The sequence below is a fragment of the Xenopus laevis genome, chromosome 9_10S, assembly GCF_017654675.1.
Source record: "Xenopus laevis strain J_2021 chromosome 9_10S, Xenopus_laevis_v10.1, whole genome shotgun sequence".
In the NCBI taxonomy this organism is placed as follows: domain Eukaryota; kingdom Metazoa; phylum Chordata; class Amphibia; order Anura; family Pipidae; genus Xenopus; species Xenopus laevis.
This window is the reverse complement of record NC_054388.1, coordinates 62,443,328-62,466,871: the sequence shown is the minus strand read 5'-3', so window position 1 is coordinate 62,466,871 and position 23,544 is coordinate 62,443,328. Positions and strand designations below refer to the sequence as shown.

The window sequence follows — 23,544 nt, the reverse complement described above, 5'->3', positions numbered from 1 at the left end:
GTCTCAGTGAGTAAAAGGTGGGAGAGTATGAGCGTACATGTGAGTGTTATCATCGAATGCAACTCATTCATACCCAAGGATAGCTTTTAAAGCCTTTCATTTTTTTTCTGTATCTGAGCTAGTCTGTTTTTTTTTTAACAAATTAGCTCCATTTCCTTTATGAATTGATTATTGGTTCTGCAAAGGCCATAGCAACAGCAACAGATGTCCACTTTTCAGCACCCTGGACAGCAGAACCTTCTGCCTTTGGTGGTGGCTCTATGCCCAGAATTCTGGGGCAAACCCACCATTCCATTATGCATCCAGACAAAACTTTTCACATTAATCAGAAAAAGGATTCATGCACAGTGAGCCTTCACTTTACTCCAGAGCATGTCCAGTATTGTCCAGAGCAATATGGGGAAACATTGCCTTTATCTCTAATTGGACATTAATGGAACTTGCATTCGTATGATCTTATGTCTGCTAACAGGGTGAGGTTACAGTGGTTGCACTGCATACTTTATAACTCTTCATTAGTGTACATATACCACACCCACATTTTATGCCTAGCTGCAGTGCTTTACATTATTTGACCCCCTTATGATTTATCCCAACGATGGCATCTTTTCTACAAAAAATATTCTATAGATGTGCAGTTTAATTTAATACCATAGCAGGCCAAAAAAGAGTAAGGCAGCAATTGAGCCCTAGGGGGTTATGCTTCCCTGCAAGCTTAGGGTGATTAGCTGCTTGCACTTGTGGATAAGTTGTGAGCCTTCTGGTAGGGCTTTCTGTATTCTCAACATGTTCAACAACATGTATCTGAAGACCTGAAATTTAATAAGCAGTTAAACAACTTTTTTTTTTATATTTATACCCTTCCTGTTTTCCACAGAGTTTGTCTTTCGTAATCATGCTAAAATGCAGCAGATTTCAAAATGCACTTATGCAACATGAGAAGACAGTAAAACAGTGAATACAACCTATTATTGTGCTGTTATACTTGCAGACCCACCCTGTCAGGGAACACACTGTGCTGAGCTGTGTAAAAATTCTAAGAGAGGTTTGCTTCCAGGTTTACTTTAGCCATGTCTTATTTATACAGGGGATTATGATTGTCCACCAGAGGATAGATAGGTACAGTTCTTTGTTTTTGTTTTATAGACACACGAGGAACTGATTTTCAGAATCATTTTTTAATGGATTCACTAAGAAGGGCATGGGAAAAGAATCAGAAATCTGCTTTAATCATTGTGACTGCATTCAATAGCTCAAGACTAGCATCACTGCTAATTGCTGCTTGCTTGCTTGGTATGAGTTATTGCACTAGGGCAAAATTGTACTATTACTGTATATGTATTTAAGTGAGTGCCTGATATTTAGCAAATTGCTCTATAGCTTTTCCAGTATACATGCATGTACCATAGCTTAATTTAGTGGCTCATAGTGGTCACTTGCAAATCTGCCTGGGTAATTCTCCATTCACCTTGTATGCAAAACAAGATGAGAAGCGACAGCGCACCCCTTTCACTGACTTGCATGTGTGTCAGTATGGGAAAGCAGGTATAACCCAAATTGATTCTATGTGTTGGCACAAAAGCTTGTCTTGTCCAGGGCACTGCCACCAATAAAGACATCATGTAAAAAGATTTTGGTCCCCATTGTAAATGTATATATGTACAGCATGATATGATATATACAGTGATTAATCCATAGATAAGTTGCCTTGCTGCTTATCAACACTACATTATAAGAATCTCCGTGGTGTTGCAATAATTATGTTTCCTTCTGGTCGGCATTTTGTGCTTTAGGTGGGTAAATGGATAAATGTCTAATGTTAACAGGAGAAAAGGCCTTCCAGAGCACAATAAGAAGGTCAGCATTACAGAGGAGCCTGTATCCCCCGAGAACAGGTTGAGAATATATTATTGAGCCTGCAAATTGCTGGACTTTTACTTACTTCTTGGCTGCCATGCAGTGTTTAATGCTTTGGAATACAGATTTGTCTCCCATGGGGTCGTGTCTTGATGGATGGGTTTAAGTTATTAAATTGGACCTGTCACCCTAAGAAATAATTCCAATTTATTTTCTATTATGTTAGTTGGCCATTTTGTGGACAATGTTAGTAAGACAAGTATCACCTCAAAATCTTGTGTATGCACCAGAATGTGGTACCTAATGCCCATACACAATGCCCAAAACAATTATAGAGTATTAGATGGGAGGGGTAATGTTACATTTAGGAAGTGCTGAATGGAAATTGAAAGTACTTGACTGCCCCGCCTCTGTGATTTAGACACATTTTATTGACACCTCAGATATTTAAACACCTTTATAACAGGTATGGATGCTTTAATGAAAAAAATAATTTTCATGTTTAATTTGCAAATTACTTTTATTATACAGCTTGTTATGTGTAGGTGACAGGTCCCCTTTAACCTATTCATCATCAGGACATCCTCAGTGGTTCGACATATTTTTGCTTCCATTTTTACCTGTAAAATCTTCCTTGGGTTCATGTTTATATGCTTTGATACTGTGATCAAAAACAGACATGTCCACCAGTGAATATGCAACCTCCTGGCACTCAAGACAAATTAGGAGCAACAGCTTTTTAACACACACAAATGAAATGAGGCACTAAAGATTTGTATGCAAGACACTAAAGATTTGTAAGATTTGTATGTGTACCGCTGGACCAAGCAATAATAATAATAATAATGGAAGAAACCCAATCAGTAGCAAGCTCCCTTCAATCCATTATTCTAGGAACGTCTTTGTTTGCCTTTATGTATTGCATTAATGTAGAGGAATTAGAATGAAATTCTTTCTCCAGGCAAGCTCACGCTCGCTTCCCTGTGTCATTCCCCAGAGCCACTACTGTGTGTCCCACCACTACCGGCATTCTTATAATCAGGCACAAATGACAGATCTTCAGCCTCTTGGTAAAGTGCCCTAAACAGCTGCCTCCTAGTAGAACAATCCTATATTTCTTTTGTAGAAAACAATTGCTCCGTTTTTCAGCTCCCCTGCTGATTTCATTTTACCTTTCCTTATTTTGCAGCTCAGATAATTGCAAGCGCTTTTAAGTCTGCCATGAGCTTAGACTCTCAGCAAGTTGATTCCTTTAACATAAGCCCTGGCAAATGCTGGGCCCATTTCAATTAAAGAAGCAGTGCCTTCCAACTGTATTTCCTTTAGAGGGGAAGTAAGGGCCCATTTGTAACACAGTCTATAGGAAACATCATTATTACTTAGAATTTATGAGATCTTTTGTGAGCATTATATCCTGTACATGAGGTGCAATCAAACTTTCCATAAATTGGGCAGATTATCTGTTATAACCATGAATTTATCCGCTGGATCCTATTAAAAGGATGATGTCACCCAAAAGAAGTTTATTAGGTTCTCTGCTTGGCCATAACTTTGCTTAGAAGGGGGAGTGAGAGTTATATATAACACAGGGGATAATGTAGTTCCTACTAGAAGTAGGAGGCAAAAGGCCACTTTTTTACCTATCTTCCTATATCCGTAAGAATGGTAGTACAAGCACTATTATCATTAGGCCATGGCCTATAAAGCTACATTCTGTGGCTTTTATATGTGACAAAGCAGCTGATAATGGTATGCACGGCTGTAGTGTTTATACAAATGGCCTGCAGGTGTCACTGTGCCCAGACGAATACTGTGCATACAGCTTAAAAGTGAAAGTTACTGTTGTATAATGGCTGCATGAGTCTCTGCTAATAAAGCACTGGTATACCCTACTCATCCTCAGCTACCCAAAACATAACAACGGCCCTCTTCAGATGCTTCTTACCTGAAACACCAGAAACCGTACTGTAAATTTATATATATGTCTGCCTCTTTTTTTTGGGGGGGGGGGGTGACTTAGCTCCCTAAAATGTTAATTATTCTCTACCAATGTCTGAACATATAGCCAGGAGCACACAAGTGGCCAGATGAACAGTGGAAGCACTGGAATATTTTGTGGTGTAATTAGGCCTCTTAGGCACTATACTGCCATTCCAAATGAACATCACTCAAATTGCATCCACATGCTGTGCCGTTATAAGGTAGATGCATTAGTTCATTAGGGTCAGAGCCAGCAGCACATAGATGTAATGCAATAATTGAGCATTTGGTCTTGTCATAATTTAAGTGTTCAGGATTCTTCCCTGACCCATATTTACCTTAGGACAGATAGCGCTAGAGACCTTTTCATCCAAAGGATAGATAGCACAGAGACACATATTTACAGTGGTGAACTGGTTGGAAGTGTTTGTCACATGAGAAGGCATGGTGTATTGGCACAGAATCGTGTGAATTATATGGCACGGCACACTTGCTGGCTGTATTTTTTCAGGACTAGAAGGTGCCCTAGGTAACTTAGTAAATAAACTCCTTTTGTGTACTGTCCTTCAGTAATGATTTTCTATCAAGAGAACCAGCTCAGTCGTGTTGTGCTACAGCATTTGTCATTGCGTGAGTGTCTGAGAGGGACATTATTGAAAATACAAGTTGTACTTTGACCATTGAATGGTTTCTTATTCTTTATGGCCAGAACAAGGCATAAGAGGTTCTGCAGTTACAGCAGGGTTAGTTCTGATGAAAATGCAATTCGGCAGTGTTTCCAAACATATCAGTTCCAAACTGAGATTAGTGGATACCGTAACTTGCCAAAATGTTAAAGAAAGTGTAGTAATAGAGCACAATCCGAGGTAGAACTATGGCAACCAGGAAGTGTTATGATTGTAACTATATGCAAATAAATATACAGCAGGGAAGCTAGGTCTGGGGATTCCTGCACTGTATAATGTTGTAATGTTTTCTGAACAGCACCAGCTGGGGAGTTGTGGATGTAAAATATAGTGTATATATAGTTCTCAGTTTGCATGCTTTATTAAATTGGTTTAATAAAAAGATAAATAAAAGGGTAGGCTCACCTTACAATAATATTATATAGAGAACAGCGGTCTGTGATAATGTGTGATTAATTTTTAATTTTCATTTTATTTTTGTGGTTTTTAATCATTTACATTTGTATGCTATTCATCTCTCAAAGTCATACAACTCTGTGGTTGCTAGGGCTCAATTACCCTAGCAACCTGGTATGAGTATAGAGGTTTTGAAGCAAGATTAATTGTATAGGGCCCATAGAAGGAAATAAGCAATAGAAAATAAGAATTACTTTTTAAAATGAAACCTCAAGACTCTGCCCCTGCACCACGACTAAACTCTAAAACCACAATTGTCGTTGAATTTATAAAAAGTTCCAATTATAAAAAGTACAAACGAAAAAAGTGCTGAACGATCCGGAAAAAAGAAATACAATTACAATCAGAAAACCTCTAACATTCTGAAAATGGTCCAATCAGCACCCCCCCCCCCACTGATTTCTATTGCACCTCAACAACTCTTACTTGGCAGTTTTATTTTAGAGGTTTTAATGGTTTTTACACTGAATAAATCTAGAAGATTTTAAGAGCTTTTTAAAAACATAGGAAAACCACACATTTTGAGTTTTGTGGAAAAAATTAAAGTGGATTGTTAGTAAATGGACCCCTTATCCTATTTACTAAAGGTTAAATTTTAGTGGTTTAAAAGGTTTTTGAAACCACGATTAAATTCTATTTCTATAAAACCATGAATGTCTTGAAAGTTATTAAAAGATCAGTATACATAGGGGCCCATTTACCAAGGGTCGATGTGAATTTTCGAATTCAAAAACTTCGAAGTAATTTTTGGGTACTTCGACCATCGAATAGGCCAAATTCAACTTCAATTCGAATTGAAAATACGAAACAAATTCTACCATTCGAAAATCGAAGTACTGTCAATTGCTGTTTAGCCTATGGGGTACGAATCTAATGATTCAAAGGATTTCATTGTACGATCGTACAATTTCAATTTAGTGGAAAAAACCTTTGACTTCGACTATCGTACTACACCTATTCGATGGTCGAATTTCTAAGTTTTTTCACTTCGAAATTCGACCCTTGTTAAATCTGCCACCTAAAGTACAAACAAAAAACTCTGAACCATGCATTAAAAAATACAAATATCTCTAAAACTTCTAAAAATGTACGTTTTTCAGATAATCTGAAAACACCTAAAATTCTGAATGGTTCAAAAAAAAAGTCCAATAGGATTGACTTCTGTAGGACCTCGATATCTTTTACTTGGTGAAGAATTGCATTAGAGTTTTTTGTCGTTTTTACACTAAATAAATCTCAAATTTTTAGAGTTTAAGAGGCCCATTTATCAACATTCTTATTTTCATGGTTTTAAAGGGTTTAGAAACCAAGATTAAACTCATTTTAATAAACTTAAAAACCATAAATGCCATAAAAATTATTAAAAAGCACAAACAAAATAAAGCTGAACAAACCTCAGCAAGCACAAATTTGATTCAAATTGGTCCATAGGATCAGTGCAGCTTCTATTGACTATAGTTTTGACAGCTTATACGTGGTGAATTTTTGTACTAATAATTTTTAGTGGTTTTTACACTTAATAAATCTCACTATTTAGAGTTTTAGAGTAATTAAAAAAACTAGACTGTTTAAAGATCATGAAAAAATAGATATTTGAATGTTCAGGGGCATATTTATCAAGAGTCAAATTGAAAATCCGAATTCAAATTTTCGAGTTTTTTATGGTTAAAGCTGTCAAATTTGACTAGGGAGTTATTCAAATTTGATTTGAGTTTTTGAAAAAACAAGGTCCAGGGATCAATTTTGAGTTGTTTGTTTGAGTTTTTGGGTCGATTCCATTCATCCGAGTTTCAAAAATTTGGTTATTTTAATAAATTTCAATTTGTCAAATTTCAAATTTAGGGGAGTTTTTATAAACTCACATGAATACGAAATTCGACCTTTGATAAATGTGCCTCTAAGGGGCATATTTATCAAGGGTCGAATTTAAAAAACTTCGAAATTCTAATTCAGAAAAACCAACCGAAATTAAGTCAAAGTTTGTTCTTGGCCAAATAGGTCAGTTTTTGATGGAATAAGTCCATATTTGGCTGAATTTGAAGTAATAGCGCCAAAAAAAATTCCAAAAAAAAAACTTTTTGATTTTTCAAAGTTCATCAGTTGACTCCAAATAGGTTCTAGGAGCTCCCCCATAGGCTAAAACAGCAATTCGCAGGTTTTCAATGGAGAGTGGTCAAAGTTGAATTTTTAAAGAGACAGTACATGATAAATTTCCAATTCTCAAATTTTTTTCAAATTCAAATCGAATTTGGACTATACCCTAGTCGAGGTAATTAGAAATTCAAATTTTTTTAATTCAAAAATTCACCTCGACCTTTGATAAGTCTGCCCCTAAGTGTCTAGAAACTGAGCCTCCTTTCCATTTCTCTACACCAATCATTCCCAAACTGTAGGGCTTACACCCTTTAAGGAGGCTTGGAGCAGTGACGGGGTGTTCAGCCTGAAAGCCACTTATGCCTGGGTGTTTGGCCAAAGTCTCCAAGGGGGCTTGAATCACTGGGCCTATGGGACACCGCCAGGAGAAATCCCAGTGCGCCCTGCTAACCCAGGTTCACTTATTGTCTAGGATCTGTGGGGCAGGAGGGATCGATTTGTGGAGGCTGCTAGAGGAGGTAAATGGGGGAATGGTGGCTGGAGTGTTCGCATTGGGCATGGGGTGGTAGGCCTTTGTGGCCCTAAACACTACAGTCTGACATTGGCTTCAACAGAATGTCAACAGAATGAGAATTAGTTTCTCATTTTGACTCGCTAGCACATTTTACATAGCTATAAGTATAGTTAAAAGAAATTTGTCATATCACATGAAAGCAATAGGATGATAGAGTTTTGATTTCTCATAAAACCAGAGAGTTTTTCCATTTATTTAACATAAGGGACTCAACATTCCTATGAGACTTTGTGCCAGTGTTTTCCTGTTTTAAACATCAATGTCTTATCTGCAGCACAAAAAATATTTATTTACTCCCACACTTCTTCCTGTTACAGTTAAAGCTGCATTATTTCTGGTCAGGTGATCTCTGAGGGAGTTCAGAAAATATCATGAAATGGGGGACTCAAGGGAAAAGATGTAATAGGGCAATATTTACTGGTATATACTCCAGTTTGGTAAGTTTATGTAATAGTTTATATCATATAAAGTGGTTTATCTGTCAGTTAAGTATTCATTCTAGGGGTATACTTTTTCTTTAATGTAATTTCATTGATAGTAGTTATTAGACAGCTCTAAAAATGGCAGACCCCCTGAGGGACCACTGCCACATTTCTCTCTGTGAAAAAGATTAGACCGTTGGATTCCTGAATAAGATCTTCCCCCGAGGAATGAGGGGAGCCTGTAAATATATTAATCATATCACAATAATATTAATACTGCAAATCTTCCACAGACGCTGCCAAGCTTTTCAGCAACAGCCGCTTGACATTACATTTTGACTTCCTCTCACACAGCTGATATTTGGCAGATGGTCTGTTAAGGGTAAATAAGGTCACTCCAGCATCCATTTGTTCACCCAAAATACTAACAACAACCTCCTTCATCCTTACTGGTAGATTTGTCAGACAATTCACCTCTAAATCTGAGTGAATGAAGTTCTCCCCTGGCCACTGTGACAGTCTGTTTACCCTTTCAAAAATATACCTTTAAGATCTATTTCCACTTTACAGCACTCAGCCCCATGAAGGCCTAGCATATCATTTAACATCTTATAAAACCTAGTAACTGCATTGGATTTCCACATAGCTTTAAGGGTTCAGATTTGTTGACCTGACAAGGGCTAAGTCTTACCAAGTCACCATACAAGGTTTATTAGTAATTAGTTCTGATTCAAATTGATGACAGCTCTGAAACCAGTGCATTCTGCAACAATGTTTAATAAGCCCAGTAGAAACATCTTCAGGCGCATACTCTGTTTCCACCTAATGATTTACAGCAACCCCTAAGTTAAGCTTCTCAACAGCAGCCCAGAGCACACTGAGCATGTGCAGGCCACTGACACTTAAAAGGTGGCCTAATGAAATAGGGAGCTTCTGTGAGAACGCCTGGATAATTTTTATAAAAAGACGCTGAAGCTCTGGGCTGGTGTAGTAGGTGATTTGTAGCCATATTTATTTTTAAGCTTTAATTTTCCTTAAAAACATCATTCTGTGGATAGAAATTTCAAATGAAATGACAACCACTGTACCAGACTAAATCCCATATGCACTAATACAATTTACATTTATCCTAATGAGAAACAACTGGAAAAGTTTCAAGTTTGGGTTTATGATATCACTGACATAGTTCTGTCAGACCAGCAATTTTACAGTTATCAGCTGCCTGTTCCTTCTGTCGTTATATGTGAAATCGAAGATTTCCTGATTCTGTTGCTTGTTCTGTGTTGTGTTAATCAGCCTTAGGAATGAACGTGCACCATGCCAAAGCCTTTAGTTCTGCGCGCTTGTGTTTTAGGGTTTGCTAATACACAGCAGATGTGCTGCAATTATTTATGGTATGTTTTACAACGGGTACGCTAGCTGACAACTTAATGGAGCACCCTCAATATATTGTTTTGCATATTAAAAGGTATCATGTAGGTGATTATATTCCATTAACTCTTTGCTTGCTCCAAGGCCTGTCTTCTACCATGGGAAATTGCCATAGCTGATTTTATTTAATCACTTGACTTTTAATCATGATTTATTCCAATGGAATGGAAATTGGAAATGCTTTCTTACACATATTATATAATGATGAGCCCATACTATGTGATTAGAAAGACCCCAGCCCACAAGGGGCTCAAGTTATTAGTCCACACCCGCCTAGGCCACCTGATGTAGACGTTGCCATCTAAAAAAATCCTGCCTCCCAAAAATATTACTTGGCAATGCCCAGAATCTTGTCCAGTCCTGTGCTGCAGGACTCCTGGATGGACTAGTACTTGTTTGTCCCACTCTGAATAATGGGCCTTTTTTAGTTACAACGCTGTATTTAGCTGGAATTGCCCTAGACTTCCCATGCAGTGAATGTGGAAGAGAGGGATACTCCCTGCTTAATCACTGAATTTAGTTGCAGTTATCTGCGGGTTGCCTGGGGAGAGGATTTTTATTGTAGTGTTTTTTTTTCTACATAGACCCCCGAGAACTATCCCCCCCATATGTAAAATACAGCCCTGATTCATTTATTAGGTTTGTGCCCATATATAAGTATATATGATTTTACACACATAGCCCTGTAAATAGACAATATAGTACATTCCACCCTTATTTGGCCTCTTTTTTACATGTCCATAGACCCTCCCACCCATTCTTAGTAAACCTTGCCCCAATTTCAAACTGTCAGATTGTCATGGAAGGTGTGTATTCATTCAGTGCTTATATGTCGTTATACAGATGTATCACTGCCAGTGCTTTTGCTTGTTCAATACAGGTTTCATTGTAGACTACATTAATGTCAGCTGCTACTGTATAGCAATGGAGGTTTTGCTGTTGTTATCTAAGCAATATGGCAGATTCCACTCATGTACAATATGTACTGATGCAAGTAGGTTTGTGAATAGATTCTTAAATGTATGCAAATCTTTACTTGCACTTCAGTTACTAAATGAGCCCTAAAATGTTACAGTTGCTCTGCTGTTCCTCCTATCCTACACCTACAACCTATATCAGTTTCTGTGCAGAGCCCCAATATGTGCAGGGCTTTTGCACCTGTCTGGACCCCTACCTGCCAGTGGTTTCCCTGTCCATGTGTGATTTGATACAGTGAAGGGTTACAAATTGCCAAGCTTTGCAGCAGAACTATAAAAACTCGTTGAGGCAGCCAATGATTCAACTAATCAATTTTATTTATCATCTTAGGTTTGAAAACGGTGATGCCATAGAACTGACCACATTCTTCACAGTAAGTCCTTTCATCTCAGATTTTTCTACACAAATATGATGTTTCCAGTGGCATGGAATTTAAACAATAAAAAGCATCAGCTACCCCATCACAAAGCAGATCAGTCACATTAAAAAGTTTTATTTTAAATAGGATGTCAATAGGAAATGACATTGCCATATTTCTGAGCTTTTTGGATAACAGGTCTTCAGATTAAAGATATTTGTATTTTATTATTTCTGACAGAGGGTTTGGCTGAGCCGTTGTTTCAGTTATTTGTAATCATGAGATATAAAAGACTGATCTGGAAGGTGTGATAGTCTGAAGGGAGAAAACAGCAATTTTCTGGCAGTAATGGCACAATGTACTGCACCGTTATTCAAAACCAGCATGTGGTCTGAGTGACATAAAATACAGAGGAAAAGGACCTCGCTGTTGTTTGCCGGTAAAACACTCTTAGAGGCCTATTTGTCAACAGTCTCATTTTAGTGGTTTTAGAGGTTTTTGAAACCAAGACTAGACTCACTTTCTTTAAAACGGATTGTCATTGAATTTATTAAAAGATCTGAAAGGAAAAAAAGCTGAACAGAAAAAGAATACAAATACCTCTAAGGGCAGGGGCACATGGGCAGATTCAGGGAGATTTAGTCGCCTGGTGACTAATCGCCTCTTCTTCGGGGCGACAATCTCCCCGAACTGCCTTCTCCTACCTTGCCGCCATCTATAATGAGAAAACGCCAGCGCAATGGCTCTCACTACGCTTCAACTTACGAAGTGGCACAAAGTTGCCTCACAAGGAAACTTCGGGATGACTTCGGAAATGGAAGTGCCGCAAGTGCATTGCCACAGGCGATTTTTATTTTTTGCAGGGGGAAGGCAGTTCGGGGAAATCTCCCAGAATCTGCCCATGTGCCCTTGCCCTAAAACCTTTAAGATTAAAGTTTTTCCAAGAATTCTAGCGAAAAAATGAGAATCTCCAAAAGCCTGAATTGATTAAAAAAGGTCCAATAGGATCAGCGCAACTTCCATTGCCTTCAGGCCCGGTTTTGTGGTGAGATCAGAAAGGCCCCGGCCTAGGGCAGCAAAATATTAGGGGCGGCATGCCGACCATCACTTTCTGGGGAGCGCTGGGGACGCACAGCTCAGGCGGCAGCAGTCCCAGAATTGGCGCTGTATGCATGGCCAGGCACTAGGACCCCACAGCCTAGGGGCACCCGCTCAGGAAATCCAACCCTGTTGACTTCTATAGTACCATGACAACTTTTACCTGGTTAATTTTTGTATTAGAATTTTTTGTGGTTTTTACATTTGATGAATCTTTAGAGTTTTTAAGAAATATAGTAAAACGATTGAATGTTCATATATAGACCCCTTAGTCTTGGGTACATTATTTTTAATGCATGGAGCAGTGCATTTTTTAACTGTCCTGTAACACAGTTACATAGTAAGTTAGGTTGAAAAAAAGACACACGTCCATCCTGTCCATATTTGGTCGGTACCTCCTTTCTTCTAATCAGAATGGGTGACCAACTGGTAAATAAAGCATCAGAGAGATTATTATACGATCCCCTTATATATTTATACATAGTTATCATATCAACCCTTAAGCGCCTCTTCTCCAGCGTGAACAACCCCCACTTGCCCAGTCTTTCCTCATAGCTAAGATTTTCCATACCTTTTACCAGCTTAGTTGCCCTTCTCTGTACGCTCTCTAATTCAATAATGTCCTGTTTGAGCACTGGAGACCAAAACTGTACAGCGTATTCTAGATGGGGCCTTACCAGTGCTCTATACAGTGGAAGAATAACACCCTCCTCCTGTGAATCAATGCCCCTTTTAATACAGCTCAAGACCTAATTTGCTCTTGAAGCTGCTGACTGGCATTGCTTGCTACAGCCAAGTTTATTATCTACAAGAATTCCAAGGTCTTGTATTTAGGAAATGATACATCCCCTTGGGAAGGAGAGTGAAAGTTTTGTTTGGGGAGGAAACAACAAAAGTCGTATAAAATTATATATATGGTGTTTTTTGGGCAGGAGCGGAACTGCCGGGGGTGCGGCAGATGAGCTTGCACCAGGGCCTGGGAACTACTTGTTCTATTACTGTTTTTGGGGGCCTCCCTAAATCTTTTTTTCACCTATGTTACCTCCAATAAAGCTATTAGAAATCAGTGACTGGCAGCCTAATGACCCTGTAAGAGCCCAAGAGTTTGCAAGCCAAATGCTTTTAAATAGGCTATGGAACTTTCTAAATAATATTTTTAAGTAAAGCATACATTATTGTATTTATATAGTACATCCTATTGTGAAATATAATGGTATTATAAGTCACCAAAGAGTTCCATGACCATATAAAAGCATTGGGAGGAAGGTCAAGTGCTTCTATACAGGTGATGCTACACAAGTTGAGTCATGTGACTAAAATGACATCATTAAACTCTGATTATAATTGATGACAAACACCGTTTATAAGAATATCCTTTACAGGACATTAATGGCTCATGTGAAGTATAGTTATACATATACATTAGTCATGTGGCACAGATAAAGTGACTAAGCACCAGTTATATTATAATGTTACAACATTTTACTGGATATTTGTGGCAGTGGCCAATGGGGAAGCATTATGAATTGCACCTTTACTGCATGGGTGGGAGGTTGTTGCTGGATAACTGGTTGTATTCATGCAGTGGCATAACTATAGACAGGCAGACCCTATAGGTGGGAACAGTGGATGACCTGTGCACCTATGATTTCATGCAGGACGGCTGAAAATTTTTTTGCAGGGAGGCCAGAGCCGCCAGGGTTATGCCACTTTGTGCATAATTACATGCATTGTTTATGTCCCCTAATATCCAGGGACATTTCCAATATCTTCCTAGTTTCCAGGGACAGTCCCTGTGTTTGATTCTGTCCCAGGACATGAAAATTGACCTACTGCACAAAAGGTTCAATGTCCATATAAATAAAAAGACCTCCATCCCAAGATGCTCGCTGCCTTTTTTGTGTGGAGGTTCTCTGTCTATGACCAATGTGAGGGGTGCTTTGACTGTTACTTATTTCTACTGGATGGCAGTTGTGGCCCATTAATTCACCCTAGATACTGTAGCAGTCGTGGGTTGCTTCAGAGACTCCTAGGTTTGATTCCAGCCAGAGAACAATCCAGAAGGGGGTCTATATGTGCTTGTGTAGGTGTCTTCCAAGTACTTCTCTTTTCTCCCACACTCCAAAAATATACAGACAGGTTAACTGCCTCCTGATAAAACGGTCCAGAATGTGTGGGAATATGATAGGGATTTAGATTGTTAGCCCCACTAGAACAGGGACTAATGCAAATGATGAATAATCTCCGTAAAGGGCTGAGGAATAAGTTAGTGCTGTATAAATAAAGGATAATAATAATGGTACAGTGAGATCTGGGTGTTTCTGTGTTCATTCCTATTCGATGAGCCTATGCCGTTTAAATAGTTTTCAAGAGCAATATTTTGGCAGCTGATTCCTATATCTGATGCATTGAGCAAAGAGCTATTTGCTGTAATTTGCTAGTCCTTTAGATCTCCTTCACTATTTTCCCCTGCATTCTGTTTGTCTCTGCTTTTTTATGTGGATTTGTGCCAACTCAGTGCTTCCTTCCATTTTGAGCAGAACAAGACAATCACAAGTCAAGCGTGCGCCTCTTCTAATGCAAAATAGATAAAGGGGAGTGTTTAGCAAGATCACTGCTATCCGAGAAACAAGGGCAGGCAAAACTTAGTAAGGTAATAAAAAGGAATGGCACAATGTATGGCTTATCACAGACATCTCTAGCCAGGAATCTAATGTTTCCATTTCTCCTTCACTTCTTTGCCAGTGTAATACCTCATAAACCTTAAGACTTGAAAACATTACATCTTTACATAGGGATTATTGTTTAGTCCAATAATAAATAATTCTCACAGTATTTGCTCTTGGAGATAGAGATTGGCCGAAGGTCACAAAGAGCTGAGAGCTGGCATTTTAATAGCTTACCTGCTTTAGAGACACTGGAGCATTATTTTGCCTGTAGACACATGCTTTGGCTTTGAAAAACACTTGAACTGTAACACAGGTGCTAAACTGCAACCGTGCAGTTGCCAATAGCAACCAATTCGCAATCTGTTTTGAACAGATTACAACAAGTTAGAAAATGAGAGCAAAGATATGATTGGTTCTTATGGCCAACTTTACTGGTGCAATTTAGAAACTGTTATTAAATCTATTGATTTTGTACAATGAGGCATGTGCATGGTGTCATCATAATGTATTGGGTTGAAATGTTAATGTAAAGCAGGTAAGTTTTGTTTATAAGCAATGATAAGTGGACTCAAGTCCCAAACCTTTGGGGGTGCCCCTCTTAGGCAATAACAAAGTTTGATATCTATGATATTTATCTTACTAAACTTCCTGAGTAATATGCTTTTACTCTTTCTTTCACCTGGGGTCCACCAATCAGCATTCTGAATTGTGTTCTTAGTGTACTTCTATGACTTCATATTATGTATGCCATATCAGAATTAGTTATTCATGTTATGAATCATGTAATATATATGTCATGTAATATATATGTATGTATAAATATATGCTTTCCTTTGGGGCGGGGCAGGGGGATATAAGGCTTCTGGCTTTGCCATGTAATCAGCACAAGGACCTGACTGTATTTCTTTGGAAAGGGGACACTGCATGATGGAACAATGTTTATGTGTGACTGATGAAGATGAGGTTTAGGACTCCCTTGCTCAGGCACTGTGCTGTTAGTAAAACAGCAAATGTATTCTCTTTTCTTTTATGCATTTAATTTTTAAAGGGCAACTATACCATTCCAAGGATCAAAACTTCCACCTGCGCTAGAAGCTTCATTCCTTTCACTTGATAAATAATAGCTTTGGAGCTACACTGCCAGCATCCTTTGAATGCATATTTAGACTTATAATTAGCAGCACAGAAAGCAGTAACTGATGGCCAAATGTAGCTAAACACAAGGAAAACTTCTTATAATCCACACCTTTATTAACCTGACACTATATGGACTTTGGTATCCATTGTGTGTTTTACAAAAGGTGGGGGAAGTTAACAATTCTTGCTTTTAGTAATTGCGAGTAGAGAAGGACTTGTTTATTGAAATGTGTCCCCTTAATAAATGGGATGGAAATAATGCTGTAAATACTACCCACATGTTGCTGGACTACAGCTTTCTTAAAACCATAATACAGGTTAAATGTAAGCTGAGAATTGTAGTCCAAAACATTAGTTTTGGCTCATTCTTGTTTCATGTTTCATGTGATATTTGCTACGGTTACAAACACCTAAAAAGCACAGATTCGACCCTTCTGATGTTTGATTACAGGGTAATCTCTATATATAAAGATATCAACAAGATGAACTGATATAGTTCCAGCTAGCAGAATGCTCATTGGGGCATCTTCTTGCATCTAATTAAGCTTCGGCCACCAACTTTGGGAGGTTTGTACAATGTGAGCATTTATAGAGAGTTTATGTCCCCTTTAAAGAATAAAATGTGGCTGCAGATACATGTGCCCTGAGTAATTGTTATAGACCTAAAAAAGTATTACACTCTGCTTTGTTTGTATCTGAGCATACCTTTTGCATTTGCAGCTCACATGATATGCAGTCATAATATCAGCATTCCTGTGTAGGCAATTATTTCCACATGGCGAGGGCCTACACATCTCTGTATTAGAATATTTTTCTGTCATTGGCATACTGAAGCCATATGTATGTGGTTCTGCAATTCTTCCTCATAAATACTGTAATTCTGCTAGTATTGTTTACTGAAGGGGCCACCTAAACAGTGATCGGCAAATGGCTAGTTTGAAACAAGCTTGAAAAGCAGAGGCAAGGGGTTCATTTTGATTTAGTGGGAATGATATGCAATAATAAATAAAATCTAAGGGAAGCAATTATATAATTTACTGACATTGGAAAAATATTGACAACAACAACAAAAAATGTGGGTCATAGACATACCTCCCAACTGTCCTGTTTTCAGTCCCTCTTTTGACAGCTCAACCCGCAGTCCCTCGTTTGTACCTGAAAGTCCGGATTTTCTCTGCACTGAACAGCCAGAAAAAGAAACAATGTTTCTAACTTAATTGGCTTTTGGCAGAGAGCCCAGGACAGCCGCAGCTGCAGATAAGATACTTTTGTAACAATTTTGAGATAAGCAAATAAGTAATTGTAACAATATAAGATAACAGATCCCTTGGGAAAAGTTAGACTCACGGCTTAAAGGGCAATTCACCTTCATTAGCAAAACTGAAAACTGTAATAACTGAAAAAAAAACACAGAAATTTGTTCAAACTTTCATAACCTGCTAACTTTTGTAAAATGGACATGGTAATTAGGGGGTGTAGCCACATAAATGGGTGTGGTCAAAAAAAATTCCCAGCGATGCACGCAACAACTTTTTTGTGCCTCTTTTTATTTACAAAATGTTGGGAGGTATGCGTAGATAAGGCAGTATCCTTCAATGTGTTTTGAATATGCTAAACAGGATACCAACATAGGCAGAGCCTTCCCAGATCCCCAGTGATATATTTCCTATAGATGGGTTCAATATTCTTCACATAATTGTCTATTATTTCTTGACCATGAGCTTTTCCTATCAAGAGCAGGATTTAAGATTTTGAAATTGGTACTATATGTCCCCTGCCATGAGTTCTGGGGTATTATACATAGAATTGGTACTTTATTTATTCTGCCATGTGTTCTGGGTGGAATTATAAGGATATTAGCAGTCACTTCTGAGGCACAAGGCTTTAGGGAACTCTGAGTATCTCTCATGGATTATAAGGTATAATGTATCCTCTACTGTGAATTATAATGACATTAAGGGTAGGGACACACTGGGCGATTTGGGGAGATTTAGTCGCCTGGCGACTAATCGCCGCGACTTTCCACGACCAATCTTCCCCGAATGCCTCCCCTCACTCTGCGCCTGGATAAAATGAAAAATCGCCTGCGCTAATCACACGCGGCGATTTGTTTTCCGAGGTCGCCCGAAGTTTCCTCGTGAGGCAACTTCGGGCGATTTCGGAAAACGAATCGCCGTGTGTGATTAGCGCCGGCGACTTTTCATTTTATCCAGGCGCAGAGTGAGGGGAGGCATTCGGGGAGAAAAGTCGCTGCGATTAGTCGCCAGGTGACTAAATCTCCCCAAATCGCCCAGTGTGTCCCTACCCTAAAGGTCACCAAGGGTGCTGTGTCAACAGTAATGTCTCAGGACAAGTGTTTTGGTACAGGCCACAGAACCCCAAGGTAACTTCCAGTAGCATTTATGTAATGGCACACAGTAACTGCCACTGTAACGAGACCAAAAGCAGGGGTGGTCCAAGCAACCCTATCTATCTCTTAGTGCCTCCCAGAGAGAACTATAGGGAAACCTGCTGCCTGAAACACATGTAAAGGTGACATGGATCTGGGCTCTGAAATACTCAATATGGGAAGAAGATATCAGCACACAAGGCATTCAAGTTGTAGGGAGTGGCCTGCTTGTTTATTGTGCGGAAATGCATCATTTCAGGGACACGCCTCTGCTTGACGAAGGTGCGTGTCTCAGAAACATTGCATTTCCGCATAATAAACAAGCATGGCACTCCCTGCAACTTGAATGCCTTGATATCTTCTTCCAGTATTGATTATGAGGTTGCCGGATCCTCTAATATTGTGCACAAGGCTTATCTGACCAAGGGTGTGCGACCGTTCATTTCCTTCTATGAAATACTCAAACACCATCACCAAGCACTGATTTTAATTTTTTAAAAGTACTATATTTTACAGGTAATTTACTGCTCATATGTGTATTTCGAAGTGATACTGACAGTTTTCTAATTAAAAAAAGGAAAAATGTCAGTATCTCTTTAAAATATTGTGGATTTGGTGTTAGACATTTCCTCATGTTTTATAGCAGCTTTACTGCATGTTTGCACTAATGACACTTCTGTGATTTGCAGCTTGTAGCCCGGAGACCATGCTATTAACTACACAATGGTGCAGGGGTGTTTGTGCTTATTAATAAGTATGCATATGCCATTTATTAACACCATAAGCCTGACGCGCGGCGTCTGTTCCACTTGTCATGTTAATATTCTAGGCACAGGAGCTGCAAAGAAAACACATTTTAGTTACAAATGAGAAGCTGTTATGTTACAATTAATTGGGAAAGTGTCAATGCAAAACACTATGGGGGGGGGGGCTGGGCGAGCTCAAATATTTTTTTTTAGTTGGGTGAACTAACAACTGTTGCACTTTGGTAGCCCCTTTCCTGATATTGTCTTACTTTATTATACATACTTTTTCAGAGTGGCAACCCCTTACTTGACATGATTTTGCCTTGCACCTATCCCTGAAGCCATCTTGCCTTATTCCCTTACTGGGGGATCTTTTACTACCTGCAGGGCAAGGTGCAAACAATTGGGTACAGTTGCCCATGTTTTTTGTAGTATGTGCCCTGCCCTGCAGTTTCTGAGTTCTGAAATCATGCGTTCAGCCGCAGGGGAGCGCAGGAGTAGATGCACTGAATTCTTTTCAATGGGGCTGTACTCACATAGTCGCATGTAAGCGCCAAACGCAGGTTGGGACGCAGCATGTTGCATTTTTCCTGCGTTCAGCACTTACATGCGTCCTTGTGAGTACCGCCCCATTGAAGTGAATTCATTGTGTTTACTCCTGCGCTCCCCTGTGGCTAAACGCATGAAACCGGAGCGCAGCTAAAAACGCTCGTCTGTAAGAGCCCTAACTTGTGAGTCAATTAGATGTGCAAATTAGGGAGTGCTGCAGAAGCTGCAGAGCCCCAGAAGCAAGTGCATTTTAAATAACACAATTTTATGCCCCTTGGTGCCCTTGCACTTGAGTGTGGGGCATCAGTAAATTACACTTACTATGTCACACTGACAGTGCCCCTCCTGACAGCATATTGCCTTACTATATACAGCTGTCTCACTGTAATGGCAGCCCCTTTCCTGGCACCCTATTGCCTTACGTACATAAATATACATGTCTATTGCACAGTTGCAGCAACTTCTTCTTTTATATTGCTTTAATACATACATTTATCTCATAGTTTCAACCCTTGCCCTGACACCATATTGCTATACTGTACACACCTATTCCATAGTTACAGCTTCAGGAAAACAGTTTTACTTATTTTTATGAACAGATAATACAGTATGTTCTCCTTTTATTATTCATGCAGGTGCTCTATAAATAATTGTTAATAATACAAATAATGCTAATGCTGACAGTGTCTGTTCAGTGCACTACTTGTTCTTGAACTCTAGAATAAATTATATTGAAACAGATGGCATTTCCTTTAGTTCAAGTTCTTGTCCATAATATTTTGTTAGAGCTGGGTTACAAGCCCCTTAGCTGTAGAATTTCAGTAATCCACACACTGAAGCAAGCAACTTGATTCTGAACTCTGGCTGCACAAACATATAAGCTTAAATTGCCATTTTAATTAGCAGGGATAATTACTTGTGACTATCGGCCATATTCTTGGATTTCAATCAAGGGCAAGAAGCAGAAGCTAAAGTCATAGTGACATCAGTTGGGCAGCTTTTCTTAGCAAATAGGTTCTTTATTAGGCTTTCTGTACAGATGGTAAATAGAGGGGCTTAGAATTAAATAGGGGTGCTTATCTTTACCAAAGACGGAGGGTGGAAAAAAGGTAACAGGCTTCTCCTAAAAAACAGGAGGCTTCTTATAAAGCTTAGGGATTTTAATGTGCAGATTATTAGCTGTCCCTAATGTTGTACATACAGGGTGAAGAGCTGCACAGATTAATAGGAGCATATTTGAATTTTAGGTTTTATGTCCCAGTCCCTGTAGCAGAGAGTGCACACCAGGGGCAAATTAATATGAGATTGTTAAAACACCTTTATTTGTGTTTCCTAAGGGTAAAACTACATAGGACATTTTAATCAGTTTTGGCAGATTTTGGTCAGATTTTATCTGATCTTGCCATGCAACACCATGCAACAGCACTTGAGGGCATTTCAGAACTGTCTAGGGCTGTCTTGTTTTTATTGCTGGCTGTGTATTTCCCATTGTCAGCTTCTTTCTTTTATTAGGCCTCTTACACAGTCATTTTTTATGCATTTACAAACACATGCTGAGCCCAAACAAATGTAACATATGCAGTGCATTTTTGTCAGTTCCAAATGCAACCCTATATTGTAAACCTGCATTAAGGGCAATAAATTGCATGCATGTTGCAACTAAAAAAATGCAGTGGAATCCAAATGGAGTAAACCACTATGCTGAATGCTCATGAATCAGTCAGGCAGAACATGTTTAGGGGCGCTCAAATCTGCATCTCAAACGAGATGCAAATGCATAAAAAAGCCTGTATGTAAGAGCCCTTAAAAGGTATCATGTTTCATAATCACCAGTGTAAACAATGTTGGATTAGGGAGGCAGGGCACACTGGGACCGCCACATTAAGGGCCCACTACCCTCACCCCCTTTACAAACGTACATCCCTCCAACACCCCATTGCGTACCTCTTCTTTCCTTTTGGAACCTGTCAATTTCAGCCTCTGGGGAGTGGGCCACTGATCCCAGTTAACAGGGGGGTATGGGGCCAGCAGATCTCAGCCAGCAGGGGGTGTGGGGGCGACCGTTCCCAGACAGTAGAGAGGGGGGCAGCAGTCCTTGAGGAATGGGGACCACTGGGTTTTTCCCGGTGCCCCACCGGCCCAGTTAGACTCTGAATGTGAAATTATAAATGACGTTTTTAAAGGGATACTGTCATGGGGAAAAAAAAAACATTTCAAAATGAATCAGTTAATAGTGCTGCTCCAGCAGAATTCTGCACTGAAATCCATTTCTCAAAAGAGCAAACAGATTTTGAAATCTGACATGGGGCTAGACATATTGTCAATTTCCCAGCTGCCCCAAGTCATGTGACTTGTGCTATAATAAACTTCAATCACTCTTTACTGCTGTACTGCAAGTTAGAGTGATATCACCCCCTCCCTTTTTCCCCCCAGCAGCCAAACAAAAGAACAATGGGAAGGTAACCAGATAGCAGCTACCTAACACAAGATAACAGCTGCCTGGTAGATCTAAGAACAGCACTCAATAGTAAAAACCCATGTCCCACTGAGACACATTCAGTTACATTGAGAAGGAAAAACAGCAGCCTGCCAGAAAGCATGTCTCTCCTAAAGTGCAGGCACAAGTCACATGACATGGGGCAGCTGGGAAATTGACAAAATGTCTAGCCCCATGTCAGATTTTAAAATTGAATATAAAAAAATCTGTTTGGTCTTTTGAGAAATGGATTTCAGTGCAGAATTCTGCTGGAGTAGCACTATTAACTGATTCATTATGAAAATTTTTTTTTTTTCCCATGACAGTATCCCTTTAAGCAGTCAAGTGCTACATGTGAAGCCATTTATACCTTACACTAATTCACACTCAAGTCTTTAATAATGCATGCAAAAGTTATAAAATACCTACAAGCTTTACCATACTTAAAGGTGAAATTCAAGGCAAACATCCCTATAGAGGATCATCATATAAACTGTGTTCATCTCCTGTGTAAGAAAGGATCATCTTCTGTTTCAGTTGATACATCACTCTCTCCTGTTGTTCCTATATGCAGAAGTCAGCAGTTTATCAATAATTCACACTTATCATATTAACTTATGCATATAGTATATATGTGTGCAGACGTGTGCAGAACAAAAGTATGATAAAGTACAATGGATACAGGCAAGTGGGGGATGTGTGTTGCTTATTTGCTTGCATATACATTGAGAACACATGCCAATCACATGTGGAACTACTTATTATTATTGAATGTATTAATAAAGCACCAACATATTTTGCAGTACTGTACAAAAAATGGGTTTATACACTGAACATACAGGTAAGAGAACTCTGCCTAATGTAAACTTATTATTATCACATGGATATATAACATTTTATTGAATGCTACACTCTAAAAACATACAGACTGATTAACTGACTCCTGATAAAATTGGCCATAATGTCTGTCAGTGTGATAGGGATCTTAGATTGTAAACTCCAAGGACTGATGTGAACGATGTATAATCTCTGTAAAGTGCTCTGGAATAAATTGACGCTATATAATATATAGGATAATAATAAAATGTTAACCATATTCATAAATGAATACATATAAATTCATAATACATTAATATAGCATCCATTCTGAACCCACAGTGACACATACAATATTATTATACAAACAATTAGTGAATTGTGGGCATTTAGATTAATGCTAATATTATTTAAACAAAGCATCAGAATGTTAACCCAATGCAAATAATCTCTCTGCTGAAAGAAGCCCAGATTTGAGCTCGCTGCGAGAGCTTTTGTATCATCTGCTGTATACATTGTTTTAGAGGTGATGTCAAGGTGAAAGCAGACTAGCAGGATGGTAGGAAATCATTGATATTCTGACTCGGAGGCTACAATTGGCTCGGTGGCAGATGGAGTCTTTGTCAAGGAAGAAAAATGGCAGCTTAGGAGCATCATAGCTGTTTTTGCTAGCAGCTCAGCTCAGCAGTGACCTTCTACTGTTCAAGAGTTCCCCATGCTTTAATAAATCCTCCTTCCTTTCTCTAAGCTAAAAGTAGAGAAATGGTGGCATCATAATTCAGTAAAAATTGAGTTGTTTCATTAAAAAGCAATATAAACCTATTTTAC

The 23,544-nt window shown here is 38.9% G+C and overlaps 1 protein-coding gene across 22 annotated transcripts in view; it reads left to right on the top strand.

Annotated features, from left to right (window-relative positions):
- The window catches only part of baz2b.S (bromodomain adjacent to zinc finger domain 2B S homeolog), a 156,836-nt gene that overhangs the window by 38,326 nt on the left and 94,966 nt on the right, over positions 1 to 23,544 (top strand). For all 22 annotated transcript variants that reach the window (XM_041578665.1, XM_041578657.1, XM_041578656.1 and 19 more), the window contains one exon: positions 10,809 to 10,851. The gene's annotated coding sequence lies outside the window, so the exon portion shown is untranslated. The remainder of the gene's footprint in view (positions 1 to 10,808; positions 10,852 to 23,544) is intronic.